Here is a 21045-nt window from a genome sequence, read left to right as displayed (position 1 = left end):
TTGTCTTAAATATTGTCTTTAAACAATAATTGTCTTAAAAAGTTGTCTCTATAAAGACAATATATAACACAAACATTATTGTCTTTTAGGAGACAATTTCATTTTTGTCTCTCCAAAAGCAATAGTTGGGACTAAAGACATTGTCTTTATAGAGACAATAAGTCTTTAATTCTAGCTATTGTCTCTAGAGACAATAAAAAATTATATTTAAAAGCAATACAATATCACTTTTGTCTCTTTAGAGACAATATAAAGCAATGAATCTAGAGAAATATCTCACCATTGAAATAAATCAATATGCAAAATATCTAATTTAAAAATAAAATACAATATCATTCATTAATTCACGTCAAGGCACAGTGGAATCAAACCACCAACCTCCTACTTATCAGGCAGATGCTTTTCAATTAAGCTAGCACCCTTTTAAAATTTATGAGAGTAATAGCAGTGCTTGAAATTGCAAATATAAGCATGATTTTTAAAAAAAAATTCTCAACACAACATAATATTTATTAAATCTACAATCATGCAGCACCTATTTTTAACTTAATAAAAAATAAATCAATCGAGTTACCTAAATTTCAGACCCTTATATCATGACCCACACAACAAGCTAATAATACACAATTAGCTACAAACAATTTAATCTAGTCCTACAAAGAAAAGTAACTAGAATTAGCAGAAGTTGTTAATATCTTGCCACAACAATTAACTTTCATATTGTTTTCTACATCAGATTTTGTCAATAAAGAAATACAAAAAGGGTTCCAAAAAAGCTTCAACTCACTTTCATTTTCACCATTACCACTTGGTTTGATTGATTGCAGCGAAATGAATATTTATTTTAACCCATTTGAACACTCATGTCTATATGAAAACCTCATTTAACAAACAGAATAGCTCCTTTAGCCCAACCTATGCTCTTCCCTGCCATGTCTATATATGAAAACCTTGATTTTCCATATCTATCAACTAATTTTAATATACAAATGAAAACAATGAAAAGCCTCATACATGATCTTAGATCCAAAATATTTTAATTAAATGCTTCAAACGAAATATTAATTTCATCTTAATTATTTTTCTTAACCAACCCCTTGTCTAGTAGTGCATAAATATTACATTTCTATCATTGGAACTATTGAGAAGTATGGGGATGGGTGCAGATAAGTTTTATGAGTTCTATGTATTTCTATTAGCCGAAGCTCACATCTAGTCTACATCTTGAAAACTTCAAGATTGAAATGATCTAAAAATCTAATTTTGTAGCTCCTAGTGATGCGAGGATCAAAAATTCCCTTGTGATGCGAGTATCCAACATCACATCTCCCATGATAATTAAATCAACAATCATAATCCCTGCATTGTTTACAATAATAAAAATATCTGATAAAACCCTGGTAGAATTCCCACAAACAAATTCAATAGTTTCACCATAATTAGAAGCCTTCAGGTAAACAGAAAACTCGACTAGTAACTCAATGCTTTTTCCTGAGAGAACACCCATCAGGATTATCAATACAAAGCATACTGGCAGACCCAAAACTTTCATTGTTCTAGGCAGTGCCATAATTCCTGCACCAATTACAGTTGTTTCTAGATTGAAAACTGCACTAGGGATACCAGATCCAGACTCCATTTCTATTATCCTTGATTTTTCTATTGACAATAGGGGGAAATCATCACTGTCTTCCGAAGGCAACCCATTAATGGACTTCTTGATCTCTGCCTCGTGGTCTAGCGATATGTCCTGTGTTTTCAGCTCGATGAATGAGTGGTTTATTGGGCCCTTCATTGTGTACCAGATTGAAATTTCTCGAGAGATATTGAGAATTGTTTTGATTACTTGATTTGTAGGAAAAATAGAAGATCGTCTTTTGGCCTCCTCTGTTTGATGAGATTTTCTATTGATTATGAAAATGAATGATAAGATCTGCTTCTATTTAAAGTCTTAAGTCTTCTCCTTCTGGTGAAAGGAGGATGAAAATAATGAAGAGGGATGAATCATTTGAATTGTCATCCAATTTTGCTAAGTTAGGTACCTATCCAACATTTTACCTTCTCTAAATTCATATGTCGCAAGTTATGAAGTCCCCTAACTGATGGACTGGTGGTGTTTTCTCAAACAGTTTGTTTGGCAGTGATTTTTTCTCTTTCACTTTGGCCTCTAGTTGTGATTCGAGATCTTGTACTCGAATGACATGTAAAATTATCCAAAACCTAAATATTGTACAACATAAAAAATAAATATCCCTAGCAGATGAGACTGTAGTGCACTGTACTGAAAGGTAACGTTAATCCGAAAAGAGAATATAATGTTTGAACATTACCTTCTCTTGGATATTTCTACACATATGTTCTTTTCCTTTAAGTTTTTCCAGATATTTCAATCTCTCCTTCTCTTCATTTTAACTGCTCTTTGAGCTTGATTTCAAGTTGTTCTTCTAGTTCTTTTTGTGTCTGTAATTGTTGCCCTTTCACTTTGGCCTCAAGTTGTGCTTCAAGATCCTTTACCTGCATGACTAGCAATATTAGGAAAAATCTTAATTTAATACAGTGAACCAAACAAATGAAATCTTTAGCACTTGAAAATAAAGTTAAATAAAAAATGAAAATAAGAATTACCGTCTCTTGAAGATTATATCCAGGGCTCTTTACATTATAATAATATGCAATTTAAAAACAATAAAAGGGACAAGCCTATTGCAGACCTTTTCTAAGAACATTTCAACCTTCATAACCTTTACTTGAAGTATTTCAGCCTATTTGATCAGTTCTCGAGCATCATAATTTCAATCCTTAAATTTCATATCCAAGTTCTGTATGTTCTTGTCCATATTCGACATCATGTCATCCTTTACCTTTCCTTCTTGTTTGGCCTTCTCAAACCACACAAAGGCATTCACACTTTCAGGAATAGCCTAACCAGCTTAATGTACGGGGAATGTTTTGAATTCAATAATAATACTCATTAAAAATATGCATGCAAAATCATTCTAATTGTATGCTAACTAGCAATATAAAACCAATTTATTTGAAAGTACCATTTGTTTATACTTCAAAAGCTCACATGAATCAAATTGTTTCCATGCTAGACCTAGTTCTATGCCCCTCACTCTGGTGGAAAATTTCAATGAACTTAAAGGAAAATCCACATGAAGGGAAAATGTATTGGAATGGAACCTAATGAATCTTGGAGAAAATTTGTAAGCTTAGAATTCCTAAAACCACCAAAAAAAACAGTCATGTCATTACTCTAATATGATTTCAAAAAGAGACAGCATATGTAAAAGGAAGTGACAAATGAATAATAGTGAAACTCTTTTGAACCCTTCAGATAGTTGCAAGGCAACAAACCTATAGGGTATGTGGTTGTTTTTGGATGCTAACATAGATATAACATCACCAAGAATAGAAAGAGATTCGTTGATAGATTGAGCTTCCATACGGAACTCCCATTGAACATCTATTTTTGCTATTCTCTCACTTTTTTGTAGATCAATGAGCCACAACTTGCTCTTGGTACATTCCCCGCTGATTAATTTTTCTCCCTTTACCATCACACAAAGTACCTTGTGGATGGTAACATTGAAATCACAAACTTTCAATAACTTGTTACTAGAGCGAAAAACACAAACAAATCAGAACTGCCTCACTGGTTGATATTGTCATATAAATCTAGTAATTCTCACATGAAAAAATAAAATACTGCAATTTTCTTCAAGTGGGTCTTAAACTATTCAGATAAGTACTTTCTCTCGCATAAACTATAAGATAAATTTTGATAATTTCTTAAGCAGGTTATCAACTATTTAACAAATTGGTAGTGTTTGGCTCAATTTAGTAAATATTTTTGATTCAACATAACTACCCAATAAGTTGTAGCATAGGGGAAAGTTTATTATATGTTCTTTAATGAATTTATCCCGATTTATCCATTTTATGTAGCAGTATGAAGTGATCCATGATGAAAGAATGCACACCAATGAGAACGACTACTATTTTCATTAGAATTGGTAGAGCAAATAGCCCTTGCACTGCTTCTAGTTTGGAAAACATCCAAACCTCATTCATAGTGTGTACTTGTACTTAAACAAGGCTTGGAACATGATGGACACCTTTTGCTACCTTGATCTACTTCAAGCCTAACGACAGACCACAAATTCATTCTCAATTCAATATACTAAAACTGTTTCGTAGAATAGAACAATATATGTATCAAATTTATCTCATCTTCATTCAGGAAACTAGAAATGAAGTTAAACACCAAGAAAAAAATAACTTACTTTTTAACAATATGCTCTAGCTGAGTTGGGGATGCAAGTAGATCATGAATCTTCTCATTGTAAACTTCCAATACACTTACTAAGATATCGTATTTAAATAATCCATTTCTCTCATTAGCTACATGAAATATCTCCTCCAATGTTCGATAGTTACTCCCCTATCATCATGTGTTCCCTCCATGGTAAATGTCTTCCCAGTTCCATTTTACCCATACGCAAAGATACACACATTATACCTATCCAAAACTGACATGACAACTAGTGCAATATCGACAAAAACAACCACTGCCCATGGAAATGGCTCTAATCAATGAATTTGCGTACTTATTAATAATAAATTTCAGATCCAAAAAATATTATTTTGTACATCTTGCCTTGAATTTCTTGATTAGTAAATACTAAAAATACGATCAAATTTGAACACTTTCTTTGAAGAACCATTAATAGGATGCTCAATTCATTGTCTCTATTTGTATCAAATTCTGCCACTGCAGAAGCTCCTGCTGATATTTCTCCATCACTTAATGGACAAAATCTACAAAATGCTCTAATGTTTCCTGAAAAAGACTTGAAAATCACATTATCTAACTTGCTAATCCCTATGTAATGCATAAAAAGAATTCAATTAGCAAGTTTCCTGTAAGATTCAACACTTTATTTTAAAGCCTTTTCCTTTACATTGTCTCTTTTTTGAAATTCTTCTTGAGGTCTTCACACAACAAAACTTAATAGCTTCATAAAAATTAATAAAACGTTAGCAATGATTTTCTCAGAAACAAAATATCTATCACTTACCTAGAGATTACACAACAGATGTCATCCCAGCAATGTCAGGGATAGAAATGGCACATTTATGTGCCTCTCCTGAAAGGTTATTATAATCTCTCTTTAATATTTGCTACCAAGTATTTGACAAGATTATTCATAGAATATCTGACGAGGTGTAGTACAGGGAGAAGACTCAACTTAAATTTGTATGCCAGTATTATTCAATACCAAAGTTATTTGAATTTTAGCCTTCAAGTCTTGAACTGATGAAGCCCAAAAAAAAATTTGCCTTTGGTATGTGTCTTGAAGCTCCCTTGATTGAGAAGTTTTACCTTCTATAACTTGATCTGTAACAAGGAAATTTTTTCATAAGATAATTCTAATTCATTGGCTTATCAGTAATAAGAAAAAAAAGATCAATTTGTTCCACCTAGACATTCAACATGAAATGACATGTTATTGAGTTCAGTGCTCAGGTTTTCATTTTGACAATTAGGGTCATTAAGGGACATGCAAGCCTCTTGGCATTCATTTTTCTTCAATTCATACTCCCTAGTAAGCTCTTAATTCTTCCTTTCATACTCTGCTATACATTTTGGAGTTTTCCTTCTAATTTACAAAATAATCAATAGAAGTAATGTTAATCCATCTCAAGAGTATTTAAAATAAGTACAAGGATGGCTCTGCCAACATCTCTCAATATGCTATGTGCCAAGTTTTCATCATTCCTAGCTATCTATAATTGAGCATTCAAAAATCCTCCATTCACATTGCCTATAGCAACATGAAAGAATACTTTTGAGACAGTCAGAACTTCCTACCATCTGCAATTTGATTTTTGGACTGCATCATCAAATTACAATATCTAAGCATATCAGATCAATTTACCCAAGTGATAAAATCTATAATGGTAGTAAGGTTCAGTTGGATCTCCCCAAGAAAAGGAAATCATTTCACTATTGTTCGAGCTTTTCAAGAACTGATAAATCAAGTTCTTTTAAAAATTTCTAGCCAATTGGAGATATCTTATAAACAGAGTATGATTTCAATAGTGAAAATCCAGAATATAACGTGAACAATTGAAATAAGGATGTTTTGGTTCCTATACAGCATCTTCTTCAGTTCCTAAAACAGATAAGATGCTAGTGAACTAGATACACAAGCTGCCTACAATCCTTTGCTATCTAAAAATAAACATCTAAATGACTAGAACGTGAATCCTCCCAAGCAAGTGAATACAAAGCTAGAGGAAGATGCTCATTCTACTTTTTCCTCATCTGCAAGTGAACAATCAATCAAAGATTCTAAGGGAAAGTCTGGTAGTGCTCCTTCTGGAGCTGTTTTCATCTTTAGATGTAATGAGAGAGCTGAGAAGCGTAAAGTATTTTCCACAAAATTAGAGGAAAAATTGAATGCAAAGGAAGAGAAGAAAAACCAATTGCAAGTTAAACGAAAGAAGCTGAGATAAAGATGCTTATGAAAAGTTTGACATTTAAAGCATGATTATTAAACTGGATATGGCTAATGCCTTTGACCGAGTTAGACACATTTTCCTGGCGGAATTTCTTTGTAAACTCGGTATGGATGAGACCTTCATAATATGGATATATCTCTTTATAGACTCCCCTTGTATTGCTTCGTTAGTGAATCACCAGGATACTGGGTTCTTCAAAGCTTGAAGAGGTTTCCAACAAGGATGTCCCCTCTCACCCTTTCCTTATATAATTATGGTTGATGCCCTGAGTAGATCTTTGGAATCCCAACGGGCCTCCCTCAACCTCTTGGGGATCTGTTTCTAAGAAGGCATCAAAAGCATAAACCATGGACAGTTTGTGGATGACACTATATTAATGGGACGTGCTTCTACCACTATTGCTAGGATGTTTAAAAATATTATGGATAAATTTCTCAATGCTTCGGGGGGAGCTACGAGTGAAAATAAGTGCCACATGTACAACTAGAATATTACAAGGAAAAAAGAAAAAAAAAATTGAGGAAATTGTAGGATTTAAAGCTATCAGAGACTAGCAAGAGTTCAACTATGTAGGGATCCCAATATTTTTGGGTCGAGCCACATCAAATGCTTGGAAACAAGTGCAAGATAAAATGAAATCCAAAATTGTAAACCGGGGTGGAATTTGGCTCAATAATGTGGGTAGAGAAATTTTGGTGAAGTCAATCCTTTTGGCTACCCCCCTGTATCAGTTCACAACTCTAAAAGCTCCCAAAAGTGTGCTTCACCAAATGGCCATGTTCATCAGGAAATTTCTGCGGGAAGGTGGAAAAATGGAAACCAAGAGATATCACTTAGTAAATTGGAAAACCGTCAGAGCTCCAAAGTAGCATGGTGGATTGGGGATTAGGGACACAAGATTGGAAAATATCGCTATAGGTGCAAAAATTTACTGGATCTATGTCACAAACCTGAACCAGTGATGATTACAAGTTCTTAGGTCTAAGTATATATCTCCATCAAATGACCGAGTTGGTTAATTGGCCCCTAGACGGGCTTCCCCATTTGGCGATTGATCAATTCCTCTAGGGACCTAATCACAAAATATTTAAGCAAGATCCTTGGACATGTGGCCACTATTTATATATTTACTGGTTCAATTCTTGGCCTTCAATCCTTGGATTCTAATCAATCTTTGGAGGACCTTTGTATATTCTTGGAAAGTAGTGCGAGTTTCACTGCAACAGATTGTGGAGTGGAACCAGCAAGGTGGTTGGAAATGATGGAGGATGGATAACATCCTAGAGGCTTTTCTCCCTCAACGAGAAAGGCTCTTGCAGTTGTTAAGTGGTTGTGCCCCCTATTGAGGCCTCGAAATTTGTTGCGACAACATGGGGGATAACCACCTGGTCTGTACCTTAAAAGCAACTCTTTTTCCGTTTGGTATAGTGGCACCGACTGGGAATAATGGGACCAATTTCCCAGAGAGGATTGATTTGATAATGTTATCGGGGATGATTTAAGATATAATGGAAAATGATTCAACTAATTGTAATCTAATCTAAATAATAAACACATGCATATATCTTTAATCTAACATTATCTAGCTATAAATATACCCGGAAATAAAATAATATATGCGATCTACAGAGATGTCTGGAAGAAATTGGTAATAAAGATCATTCAACTGCCAAAAGAAATGAAATCATTCAAGATAATTGTATCGGACAAATAGTTAGACAAAAAAATTGAGAGAACTATATCGCATAGGGTAATTGTTCATGTATTCAAGATAGAATCAGAGATGAAACATCATAAAAAAGTGTAGTAATGCAAAAATATAATTCAGAATTTCACACATAAAAAAATCAAAACAAAGTATTGCTAATGCATAAATAAAACACAATCATACGATAAAAGTACCATATATTAAAGGTTCCGCTCATGGGATTAACAACATTGATCCACTTTCATCCAATCAAACACACTCTAAGAGTGTATAAGTGCAATTTCAGTAGAGCATACTCAATATTCACAAAAAAACAGATCATGTTCCATTAATTTCATCAAAACCTTCCCAAAAATACAGAAGTGTAATGTCTTGAAAAGTATTTTTGATAAAATTCTGGACCCCTCTCTAAATGAATAAGAGGGGTTTAAATACTAAAATACATGCTTCAAAAATAGATTATTACAAAAATAGCTCAGGAGGTTTCAAACAACCTTCCTCAAAGTGGGAAAAAATAAAACTAAAAATAGAATTAAACTAATGACTAGCTCATTTCACTTGAACTAAATTAATCGGTTGACGTGATCTCTGAGATTGCAAATGTCGATCATTGGTTTGAGCTGAGGTGGCTGGTTGATTGTGGATTTTAACTGCCCAACAAATATGGCATCTGACAAAGCTGGCACCATCTTTTGTGTAGAGGTTGTTAAACACCGCAGAGTCATCCATTGGTTGTGTGGTTTTACTAGAAACTGCAAGTATGTCTCCCAATCCAGTTTGATTAGTTGTTTAATTGCTTCTTCCTTGTCCTGCGCTGTCTATTTCCATTGTTGCTCCAGTGGTTTGACATTTGGTAGAAACCTTGGTATGCACTCTTTGACAAGGTTGGCACTATGAAGGTTTTCATTAACAGATTCTATTATACTACTTGTTTCTATCGTTGTCGCCCTTTCTTCCTGTTTCAACATGAATCCCAATCTATAAATAGAATATCTTTGTGGGATTCCTCTATTTTTATAGGTCAACGTTTCTTTCCTCCTCAAACTCTTTCCAGGTGATAAATTCATAATTTTTTTATGGATTTCTTCGTATTCAAACCTCATATCAATTACTTGGTTTGTCAATTTATCACTTGTCTCACAGTAAGGATTAATTTGCGAGATTTTCTGATAGAACATTTCTTCCTGCTAAATTAATAAGGAATTGAGCTTGATTGCTTCTTTGATGAATTCATCAGTTTGCGAGTTATCTTTTAATTTATCCACCATGGCTTGCATTTGATGAATATGTGAATCCCTTTCTGATAAGCTGGCCTAGTGTTTTACCCTAATTACTCGAATTCCCTCTGAAGCTGAGCTACCTGTTGTTATGCTTGCTGATTAGTTTTTTCTTGTTCTAATTGTTGTTCAAGCAGCAAAATTTTATGTTCTTTTTCTTTTAGTAGCATTCGTACTTATGTTGCTTTATCGATGGTTGTTGTGGTACAAGCTCCTGCAAACTGTGACATCTTCGTGAGATTCTCTGATGGGTCAATAGGAGTGTACGTTCACACAACATCCATTAGTTAATTATCTAGAGTTGTAACAACCGTGGTGTCTAGTTTCCTCTTCTTCCTTTGTATTTTAAATACATTCTTATGAGTAGGACTGTATAATATATCTAATGGAGGTATCTCTTCAATTCTCAAGACAATTTCGGAGTAGGAAAAGCAGGAATAACCTTAATATGTTGAGTACCTATAGCCCCTTGCTCTATTGTGTCTTGATTTGCTTTGCGATGAGCCTGTTTGGGGTTTTGTAATTCATATGTTTCATCATGGTTTGTGCCAGTTTGAAGCTTCTGACTGAATTTCTCCCATTCCTTGTCTAAGTTGATGACGCGAATTTTTCCTGTTTGAGCCGAAGTGGAAGAAACTTTTGTCTGCTTCTTTGCCAAGGCTTGTTCAATTGTTTCCTCAGTATTTCCAGTTGTATATTTCTAAGAATATTTATTAGGATCTCCTCCTCCATTCTGAGATTGTTTTTATGTGTGTTCTGACTTGTGATTTGACTTCTGTTGGGTTTCTTCATCACAATTTTCTTTTGAACCTCCCTCCAGGCTTACGCTAGGAGTTGATTCACTTATTGGTTAAATTTGTAATAGGTCCAATGGGACCTTTAACAATCTCTTATTCCTATATACATGAAAGACATTAAAATCATCTGAGCTTAACTGTAATGATGCTGAATGTAGGACCCGTGCAAAGGTTTCTGCTCCTTGAAATAGGTCATCAAAGGCATCCTCATCATGAGTAAACTTTTTTACTTTAACCATAGTGGTAAAGTCTTTAGCAACCTGATTTGTTTCATACTATCTCCCTAGAACTATGGCCAATTTCAAAGACATAATAATGTTTGCTTCTTTTACTGCATGCCCATAGACATGTAGTGCGAAAGCACTACATTGTAATGGAATACTGGCCAAATGGCTTTCTTCTGTTCCCTTAGGCCTTGGTTAAACTACCCTCCCCTAATTTCTAGTAGGCTATCTCTTTGGCCAATAGCTTGTCTAGGACATAATATGGGAGGATACTCAGAGAAGAAATACTCCCAAAAACTCTGATATAAGTGAACGTCTCTTGACAGAACCATCTAGCAATTAGCAAGATGTCTACCTTGGCTTCTTCAAAAAATTTAGGGGTCGTTCTATCAAAAATCTTTTTATGAAGAGGCATCGTAATACCCTGGCAGATTTTGTAAAAATGGGGATGGAATTGGGATTCCCACAATATTTTATGGTATATATGGATGGGGAGAGGTTTCTTTATAGTCCACTTCCATCCTATGTTTGGAAATTGAGGAAAAAAACAAATGGTGTCCATAACGTAACCACTCATATAAAAAGGAGGGGAAATTCTTGAGGAAACACTTCTCTTTTGTCTATATTTGCTAATAGCCATTTCTAAATTGTTTGATAAAATCTAACTCCAGTTCGTAAGTTTTGCATTAATTGCTGCATCAATTAAGGGAAGCCATTCTATAGAAAATTTGGTACTATCAACTTTACCAAATAATCTACACATCATTGTAGTTGTAAAATTATGTGGTGCAGAGAGGGATGCAATTGGGTACATACTGGATTTGTCCCATTTGAATTTTCCTCCTCCTAACCTCTAGGTATATGTAACGTCCAATGGTTCTTCGTTTTCTTTGGCGAAATTCTCAAGGAAATCTTTATTATAGAGCTTTTGAGGCTCTGGTAGCTGGTACATTTGGCGCAGATTGTCTGCCATGAAAGACCCCATGACCTCTTGTCTTTTATTCTTGAAAGTTTTGTCTGAGACATTTTCATCATCAATCACCCATTTTACCATATCTGTGTATGGAAATATCTTACTTGCTGCAATTCTGTGTAAGAATGAACACACTCCTTCAAAATAAGAAGCGTCAGATGATTCTTGGGCATCAGTTGTCACCTTTCCTGTGGCTTGGGTTTCTCTTCTTCCAGTAGGTTATACATAGCTTCCCATGATGTGTTTCCTCCATCTTTTCTACAGGTGGTATCAGAGAAAAGTGGTCTCATTTATGATTCTTAGATGCCGTAGATTTTCCCTTCTTTTCCATATTTTCCAACATTGTTTTCTTCAGAGGTTCCCTGCAATTAAGCAATGGATATTATCAGATAAACACAGTGCAAAAATGACAAAGAAAACTCAATGATACAGTTAATTCTGAAAGGTGACAAGGAATATGCTTTTATTAGAAAACGCAGATGAACGATATCAAATCACGTCGAGCCGTTATAATCATAAATGTCATTAGAACTTATTAATTTTGAACTAAGATCTTTTATCGTGGCCTTTATTATTCATTTAAGTAATCTCATTGCAAACGTGCGAGGAAAAAATTTAATGTTATGAGTTTAAAGCGTGAAATACCGATTATGCAATTATGATAAAAATTATCGCAATATTGCAAATCGCAATATCGTATTTTTGCTTATGCGTTATTTCATATTTTTTTAATAATTTTGCGAGATGTGATGAGTGGCGTACCTTTTATCTTTTGAAGCGTACTTTGCTTGAATGAATATTTATTGGATAAAATGACCTTTTACTATGCATCGGACTTAACCACAATTTATAACATTTGTTGCATACTTTCATCGGGTTCGGGTCGTATCGTGTTTCTCAAATTTTCTTACTTCACATGATTGGCCTTTGAGTAAGTGCTACGATGCGATGAGTGTTGACTTGTTAAGTCGCAATATCGCAATTCACATATTCTAAAGGTTTTGTTAGTTGTGATTTTCATGAATGTCAATATGTGATTGTGATAGGCACTTTATTCTAGATGAAATACCTTAAGTCTTAGTTTTAAATGGAAATTTTAATGATATCCTAAGTTTATTATGGTGATCCCTTTGTATCAAATTCACAAATCCTGGTTTGCTAATTAACCTTTGACACACATGATCCATCTCTATGCAATAAAGTGACAATTTCTAGTTGTAAATGGTTTTGCCTTGATATCTTATATCATTTAAAAATTTATTTCTAACAATTTCAAAAAGGAAGCGCTTTAGGGCTAAGTTTTGGAGAATTTTTTGTAAGGGTCCCCATTTATCAATAGGATATTAACTATTAAATCAATAAATGGGGGGGTTGTTGAACAATAAACAATTGGCGATTCACTGGAAGAACCAGTTGTCTCTGATAGTTTTTGGAAACTTCTAAAAATTCCAAAATAAACATAGTTAGAAAATAGAAAATTCATGAAATTTAAGATAAGTAACATTAATCTGAATAATAAAACAAAACTCACCTAATTCTTATCCACTTGATATCCTCTTCAAAATGAAAACTCTTTTTTCTATATCAGTATTTACTTGGTTTAAAGATAAAGCAGGGGGCTCTTGTAGATTAGCTTTTAGATGTACTCGTTTGTCACACATAGAGCCTTTGTTGCCAGTAGGTGTCCATAGCCTTGAAAGGGTTATCTTTTAGCCATAAATTATTCAGTATCCCATCCAGATAAGAGTGCAATTTTTAGAGATAAATTCAAACTCATATACTTATTCTCTTTTCTTTCTTTTTAAACGGTTTATTTTTCTTCTAAAAATTTTCCTTTTTTCTACTTAGAAGTCATTGTCTTGGTTTGGTGGCCAAAAAGTGACAATGCCATTCACTAGTTGTAATTCAATTGAACAAGCTGGCTCATGATGAGACCCCTTGTCTTTTGATTAAAATAATCTCAAGCCATTACCTTGTTTTGATATGCAGTATTGGTAATGTCAGTCTATTATTTCCCTATGAACATGGTAAGCTGACTCTAAATGAGACCTATTATCTTTGAAGTATTAGTATATTTTAGAATTAAACTCTAAAAAGAGAAAAATTTACTAGATGGGGAGAATCATTGACTCCTTAAGAGTTTCTGAATGACAAGTATAGAGTTAGAGGTGTTTATCTACAGAAAATCTTTTCTTTGTTAAAGATACTTTTCTTGATTGCTAATAGAACAAAGGTCTCTTTATAAAGTTGAGGTTTCACAAAGGATAATTGATTTTGGTGGAAAACAAGAAAATTTCAAAGAGACAGAACTTAGCTTATTTTTCAAATGTCATAATTATCTTCTTAACAATCTCTACTTATACAAGAGAAAAATCAAAATATAAAAGATATTTTTTATTGAAAGGCCAAAAGTAAATACTATTTAACTTTTATTTTCGAAGGAAAATTAAAGGCGATAGTGTACAAGGGATAAACGAGATTATCTTCTATGAAAAAAATTTCTTTAAAATCCTCCCATTAACAGGAAGAGAATCTGTCTTACCTGATAAATCTTGCAATAGAAACGTTGATGGGTCGATTTGTTCCACAATCTAAAATAGGCCAAGCCACATTCTTTGGAATTTTGTATGCTTACCTTTTTCCTCGTGTGCTTTATCCCACTTCAATTCTAAGTCTTTGAGTTGAAAGGATTAAGGACTTACAGAATTTGCATCAAACGAAGATTTGACCAACTTTTGATGATGTGCATGTATGATCTTGGCTTTATCTCTTTCTTCTTCGAGTTTGAGGATTTGTGATTGCCTTAATTGCATAGAAGAGGAAGGAGTTTCTTTAATAAATTGAACTAGGGCTAGAGAAACAAGAGCTACATTTGTAGGAAGGACAACTTCATTCCTGTTATCACCTAGAATTTCAGTCCATGTACTACAGTTCATGTACATAATGTTTTCCCAAACAAAAAAAAAATTCATTGTCAAAAAATGTGTGTCAAATGGTTATAGTCCTATGTGTGTTACTTAGGGATCATGTTTTAAAAAGGTATTGATGTGAATCATTTTCAAAAACCGTTAGTCATCCTCCATCATAATTCTTTAAGGCATGTCTTGTCTTGTTTGCGTCATTGGTCCTTTGCGCAGTTTCGCAGCACAATCTGATTGGCCCATTTGGCAGCGCAATGATGTTTCCGCCTTTTCGTAGCATGTCATCTACCAGCCATTTCATAGCGAATTTTGTTTATTTATAACTGTTTGCGCTACGGAATCGGGGATTCGGGGTTTCTGCAGCGCGTTTTCTTGAAATGTCAAGTTTGGGGGGATGAGTCATTAGGTCCGTCCATATATTGTCAGTTGATGTCCTCTCCAGGTCATTATGGGTCATCATTCCGCCATGAGGTTCAGAACCACGCACATAAACATCATTCAAAGTGATTTTATGATGTATGGTAGTGTCATGATATTTGTTATTAGTGCATAAACTGACTTGCTTGTATGACAAGACTGTTGAAGCGCAAAGGGAGCCCGAGTTTTCTTTTAAAAGGACCTGATTGCAAGCGAGCCTGCATTCCAAAGTTTGAAGTTGCATTCTGAGTTGAAGCTGCTGTTAGCTCTCTGTCCGAAAGTTTTCAAAGTAAAATGGAGAAAAGGGAACATCGATCCGGTAGGTGCCAAAGAACAGAACCGGAGGGGCTTGATATTACGTTAAAAGATGAAGGTGTGGCAAGAGCTTTTAAAAGTGCTGGTTGCTGGAGGTTTTGTGAGAAGTTGCAAGGAGGGCACGCAGAGGTAACAAAAGCTTTTGCATTGAATTTTACTGGTTTAAACTCTAAGGTGTCAATGCTAGAATTCCCTGTATCCCCAGAAGCCATTTCTAGTGCGACTGAGATTCCTAGAGGTGGACATGAATGGTTCAAAAATTTTAAATTCGACATGAGCCCCTGTAAGGAATTTTTGAAGGAGCCTTATGTAAATGAGGATCTCACAAAAGCTGTGCCAAGGAGTTACGTGAAGGAACATTTTGCCCTGCTCCTCACATGCATCCAAAAATATTTAACATGCGAAGGGAGGTATAACAAAGTTTATTCATATCATTTTAAACTTTTGTTACATTTCACAGGCAAAGCATCAATTGATATCCCTTTCTACTTGTTCAGAAGCCTAAGTAAAATGTGTGATAAAATTCAGCTGAAAAAAGATGACTGTGAAACATCACTGTTCCATCATGGTTTGGTGAAGTTGTTAGTGTTAGATGGTTTGCAGAGGATTGGTAAGGATTGGGACTCCTTTATTTTTATGGCTGGGTTTCAGAGCAAGACAGGCCTTACTCCATTGCCTGTTAGGGAAAGAGAAAAAGCAATTGAAGAGCCTACTCTTGCTGAGCTCAGAAAGGAGGTGAAAGATCAGAAGAAGTCCAAAACCAAGTTGAAGAAACCAGTGAAGCCTTTGGTGATCAAGGAGACACCTCAATCATCATCAAAAGAGAAGGTCAAACAGAAGAAGGATGCACCTGCACCAAGTGAAGTTGAAAAGGTATCAAGAGTAAAAACCAGAGGTCAGTTAAGCAAGGAGAAGGGTAAGTCAATTGCTGTTGAAGAAAGTCCTATGTCAAAAGCTAGTTTAACTGATTTACTTGAAGCAATTGAACTTGAACAAGATCAGTCAGTGCAGATTGAGCCAATGGAGTTTGAGCAGGACCAGCCAGTGCAACCAATGCACATTGACCTAACCCAATCCTCACCAGAGAACCTGAAGCAATCAAAGGCTTCGAAAAGGTTACAGTTTGAGGAGCCTAGTGAAGAATATGTGTTCAAGCCACGGATGCCAATTACAAGAAGACAAATGAAAGAAGCCGAGAAAGTGCATAAAGAAGAGGCAGCTGTTAAAATGCCTAGTACAGAGTTTCTTGAAGTTTTGACTAAAATAGTGCATGCAGCCAGGAGTAAACACAAAAGTAAAAAGGTTATTATTAGCCAAGGAGGGAATGTCATAGCTATCAAGAACCAGGCAGGAAAAACCCAGGAAGAGGTGGCTCAGATAAAGAGTTTTTCTAGAGAACGTGCAATGAGATATGCTAGTTATAGAAGGGCTGTATTAAAAGGCAGCACAAGTCTACTGGGGCAAGCTAGCTCAGGGTCTGATGTATTTTCGTGGATGGTACCAGCACTTAAGCAAGAAAAACTCATAAGAAAGCTGAACATGTGCCTGAGATCATAAAATAAGGCTTTGAAGAAAGAGGTTAGCAGTTTGAAGGAGAAGCTAGGTAAACTAGCTCACTGATTTAAGAGGAAAGGTACTTTTCAAAGTTTTGATAAATTTTGGTTCAACTTCCATCATTTTGAAGTTATTTAGGTCCCTAACACCTGTATAAAATGTCTGAAGAAATCATGAGTTTAAGCAGAAAGCGCTGCAAGATAAATATGTTTTGTTTTGACAAAAACAGTAGTTTCGTAGCGCGCTACGAAACTACTGTAGATGCTGTTTTATAAGAAAACAATGAAATTTGATGATGAGGTCAGCGAATTTTGAAAGGAATGCCTCGAGGACAGGAGGGAGATCATACAAGGCTATTATAAGCAATTCAAACAATGACAGGTGTAAGTTTTGAAGAAAAAGTGAAATATTTTGGTTTTTTGCTAAAGTTTTCCTAAAGGCACTTTATGACCGAATTACTAGGGTTCTGGTAGGGTTACCGGGATTTTTGGTTTTTACACCTATTCAGTCCACAAGGCATCCAGATCATGAGGCATATGGTGTTATGCGTTGTTATTGAAGGATTAAAGAGCTTGGAGCGTGGTTTTTAAATAGTAAAGAAGAATGGGAGACAGGGACCGTGAAAATAGGGTACTCATGTTTACTAGTTAATGAGTCATCTGCACAGCTAGCACCCGAGACCAGCTCGTTCAGTGAATGTTCCTCCAACATATCTCAGCCACAACAGAAAATGTACAGCTGTCAAGGATCCAAGAAAGGCATCATGCATACGAGGAGATAGAGTTGGACTTTCAATGTAATTAGGACTCTGTGTATTTACAGCACAATACCTTATGTATTTAATAAGTTTGTTTGAAAGTAGATAAGGTTAGTTAATGATCATCGAGCTCTCCCCTCATGCTTGAGGAGGAGACTCAAGGTAGTTTTAGTTTTGGTTTTCCTATATATAGTGAAAACTCTGATGTAAGTAGGGTTGGAGATTTATGAAAAAACAGAGTTTTTATATCAGCTTATGTAAAAGACTTTTGACAGTAATATGAAGATTACTTTTTCTTCCCAAGATTCATCATGTGTTCAAATGCTCAGAATATATGTGGTTTTGTTTTTATCCTTTATGTTTTACAGCTCACTAAATATGCAATCACTCTGAATTCACCTAGTGCTCAGACTTCCTGTGTATGTTTATGAGTTGAGGTTCTTTTTGAGAAATGTTCTGAGGGTTTAAACATTATATGCCTTGGCTTCCATGATTAAGTAGTTAATAGTTTATTGCAGAGGTGTTTGACTCCATGAGCCCAATGGAAGAGGTGTTATTTTGTTGTTCCAACCAGCTTATTTTCATGTACTGTTTGAAGAGTTAGCCATCTTGTCTTGTTATTAATCCATATCAAAAATCTGTGAGAGAGCCCTCTCTGACTAAGGAGGCTAAGCCTTAGTATAAAGCCTGGTTTGAAATAGTTGCATGAGATCTTGCTAAGTAGCAGCCCTTAGTACACGATTTTGTGATAACAATTCCCATAGACCAAATTAAAAGAAGAAGTTCCTATTGAGGCCTTCATTGTTATTCGATCCACCCATAGAGAAAATGTTAAAGATTTATTCCAATTTTTCTAACTTTGATCAATAGTTTGTTTGATGATTCTTATGATATTTTTATTTGTTGATTCAACTAGACCATTTTCCTGAGGATAATAGTTAGAAGAATATTTAAGCTTAAAACCTCTTTTAAGAGAAAATTATGTCATAACATTCCTTGTGAAATAGGATGCATTGTCAAACATGAGAGTAGTTGGTAAGCCAAATCTAGTAATAATAAATTGATCAATAAATTCAATGATGTTTTCAAAATTGGCTACCTTGAGTGGAATTGCTTCTATCCACTTAGTGAACTAATCGGTTGCTGTAAGGATATATTTATGTTGCTTTGAAGAGTGAGGAACGATATCACCTATTATGTCTAGTCCCCATAGCTCAAATGGTTGTTCAATGTTGATCGATTGTAATGGTAATGTAGTTTCCTCTGTCTTCCAGCAATTGTTTGACAAATTTTGCATTTCCTTACATATTCGTGTGCACCTTTAAATAAGGTTGACCAGTAATAACATGCAAGATTTTATGCGTTGTTGTGTCTCCTCCAAAATTTCCACCAACTGGTCCATCATGGAGTTCCTGCAAAATCTTCTATGCCTTAGATTTTTCAAGGCATATAAGTAAAACAGAATCATAATTCTTTCTAAATAAAACATCATTGATGATCTCATATTGCTTGGATTTTAATCTCAAAGCCCTTTTTCTTTTGTAGCTGAGCTGCATGGGAGCATATCCATTTTCAAATAAAATATGATATCAACATATTTAGATTCAGTATCGTTCAGGTTTACCCAACATATTTGTATATCATCACATGAATACTTTGATGTTTGTCAATTGGATGCTCAAGCTAACATTCTAAAAAAACCTTGACCTTTAACAATTTTAGTTGGTCTAATCTTAATGTCATACTCTTACAGTGTTGTTACCCAATTTGCTCTTTTCTCACCTACTTCTCTTTGCATTAGTAAATTTTTCACTGCTGAGAATGGAACTACTACTTTAGTGTGAGTTTTGAGAAGAAAGGGTCTGAAATGTTTTATTGATTTGAAAACAACAAAATCCTATTTTTCAACATCTGAATAATTTAATTCAGCCCCCTGCAAATTGGAACTAAAGAAAGAAATTGGATCTTCGACTTTATCATCATTTACCTGTGTCAGTATAACTACATATGATGTCTTGGAAGCAAAAGTGTATAAAATAAAATGATTAGAAAAATTTGGAGTTGCTAAAGAGGGATCATTTATAATTTCTTGTTTGATAATATTAAAAGCTTCATGCTCAGTATGTCCCCATTTAAAAACATAATTTTTAGATATCATTTTTGGATTCAACCATGTTAAGTAAGTCATTCACGTATGACCATTTCCATGAGAGGTAGTCATAACTGACTAATTTCTCATGATTTTTGAATAGTTCACTTAACACTCATTACATTGGGTGATGCTCACAGGGGTGAAGAAGTGGGATTGAAACTAGTAAAATGAATCACATAGAGTCAATCATCACTTCCTGGGCTTGCATTCGATAACCAGGACTTCCCGAGAGGTCATTGGCTTGCATCCAGTAACCAATACTTCCCGGGAGGTCAGTTGATGATTGACGCTATGTGATTCATTTCACTAGTTTCAATCCCACTTCTTCACCCCTGTGAGCATCACCCGATGCAATGAGTGCTAAGTGAACTATTCAAAAATAGCGAGAAATTAGTCAGTTATGACTACCTCTCATGGAAATGGTCATACGTGAATGACCTACTTAACGCAGTTGAATCTCAAAATTATATCTAATATAATGCACCGCGTAAACCCCCATACTTAAAAACATATTTTTTCTTGATCATTGGAGGGGTAAAACAATTCGTGAAAATTCAAGGACAACTATTCTGACAAAATTTGTCTAACCTAGGAAAGATTGCATGCATTTTTTATTATGAGGCAAAGAGATTTAAGAAATTTCTCTTTTCCTATCAAGATCTATGTGAATACCATCTTTATATACAATAAATCCAAGAAGATTACTTTCACTTAAAGCAAAGAACGATTTCTTGGGAGTTAGAGAAATCCCATATCTTTGACAACATTCAAAGATTTGTTTCAAATCCTTTAAATGATTACTGCGCTTTTTTGAATACATAGTTATATCATCTAAATAAATTACCACCGTTTTATTTACCAAACCTTTGAAAGCTATATCCATGGCTCTCTAAAATGTTTCACCAACATTGATTAATCCAAATGGCATCTTTTGGTAAGCGTATGTTCCCCATTTGGTTCTAAATGTGGTCTTTAGTCGATCATCTAGATGTACGAGAATCTGATTATAACCTAAAAATCCATCTAGAAAAGACATCAACTTTGATCCTGCAACTAATTGCAGTATCTGTTCCATAGGAGGCAATGGAAAGTTGTCCTTCTGAAAATATTTGTTGAGATTGCGAAAGTCTATACAAATTTGAATATCACCATTCTTTTCGTGGCTGGGACTAAGGTAGAAACCCACCTTGAATGTATGATAGGAAAAATTATTTTGGCTTTGAGAAGTTTATTCAGTTCAAATTTGATTTGATTTTCTAAGTTTGGGTGAATCTTTCTCAACTTCTTCTATATAGGCTTCTCTTTGGATATCATAGGAATGGTATATTGATTGATGTAAGTATCATATGTATTAAGATCATCATAATTCCAAGAAAAAACATTCTTATATATCTTCAACAAATGAATGAAGGCTAATATTTC

General features: G+C 34.7%; 1 pseudogene; it reads right to left on the bottom strand.

The window, feature by feature from the left end:
* Positions 1 to 2792: 2792 nt before the first annotated feature.
* The window catches only part of LOC149259591 (kinesin-like protein KIN-14R), a 38799-nt pseudogene continuing 20546 nt past the window's right edge, over positions 2793 to 21045 (bottom strand).

Source organism: Pinus tabuliformis, chromosome 6, assembly GCF_031772625.1.
Source record: "Pinus tabuliformis cultivar Carrire ecotype Pingquan chromosome 6, CPIR1, whole genome shotgun sequence".
In the NCBI taxonomy this organism is placed as follows: Eukaryota; Viridiplantae; Streptophyta; class Pinopsida; order Pinales; family Pinaceae; genus Pinus; species Pinus tabuliformis.
This window is presented reverse-complemented; position numbering and strand designations above follow the sequence as displayed.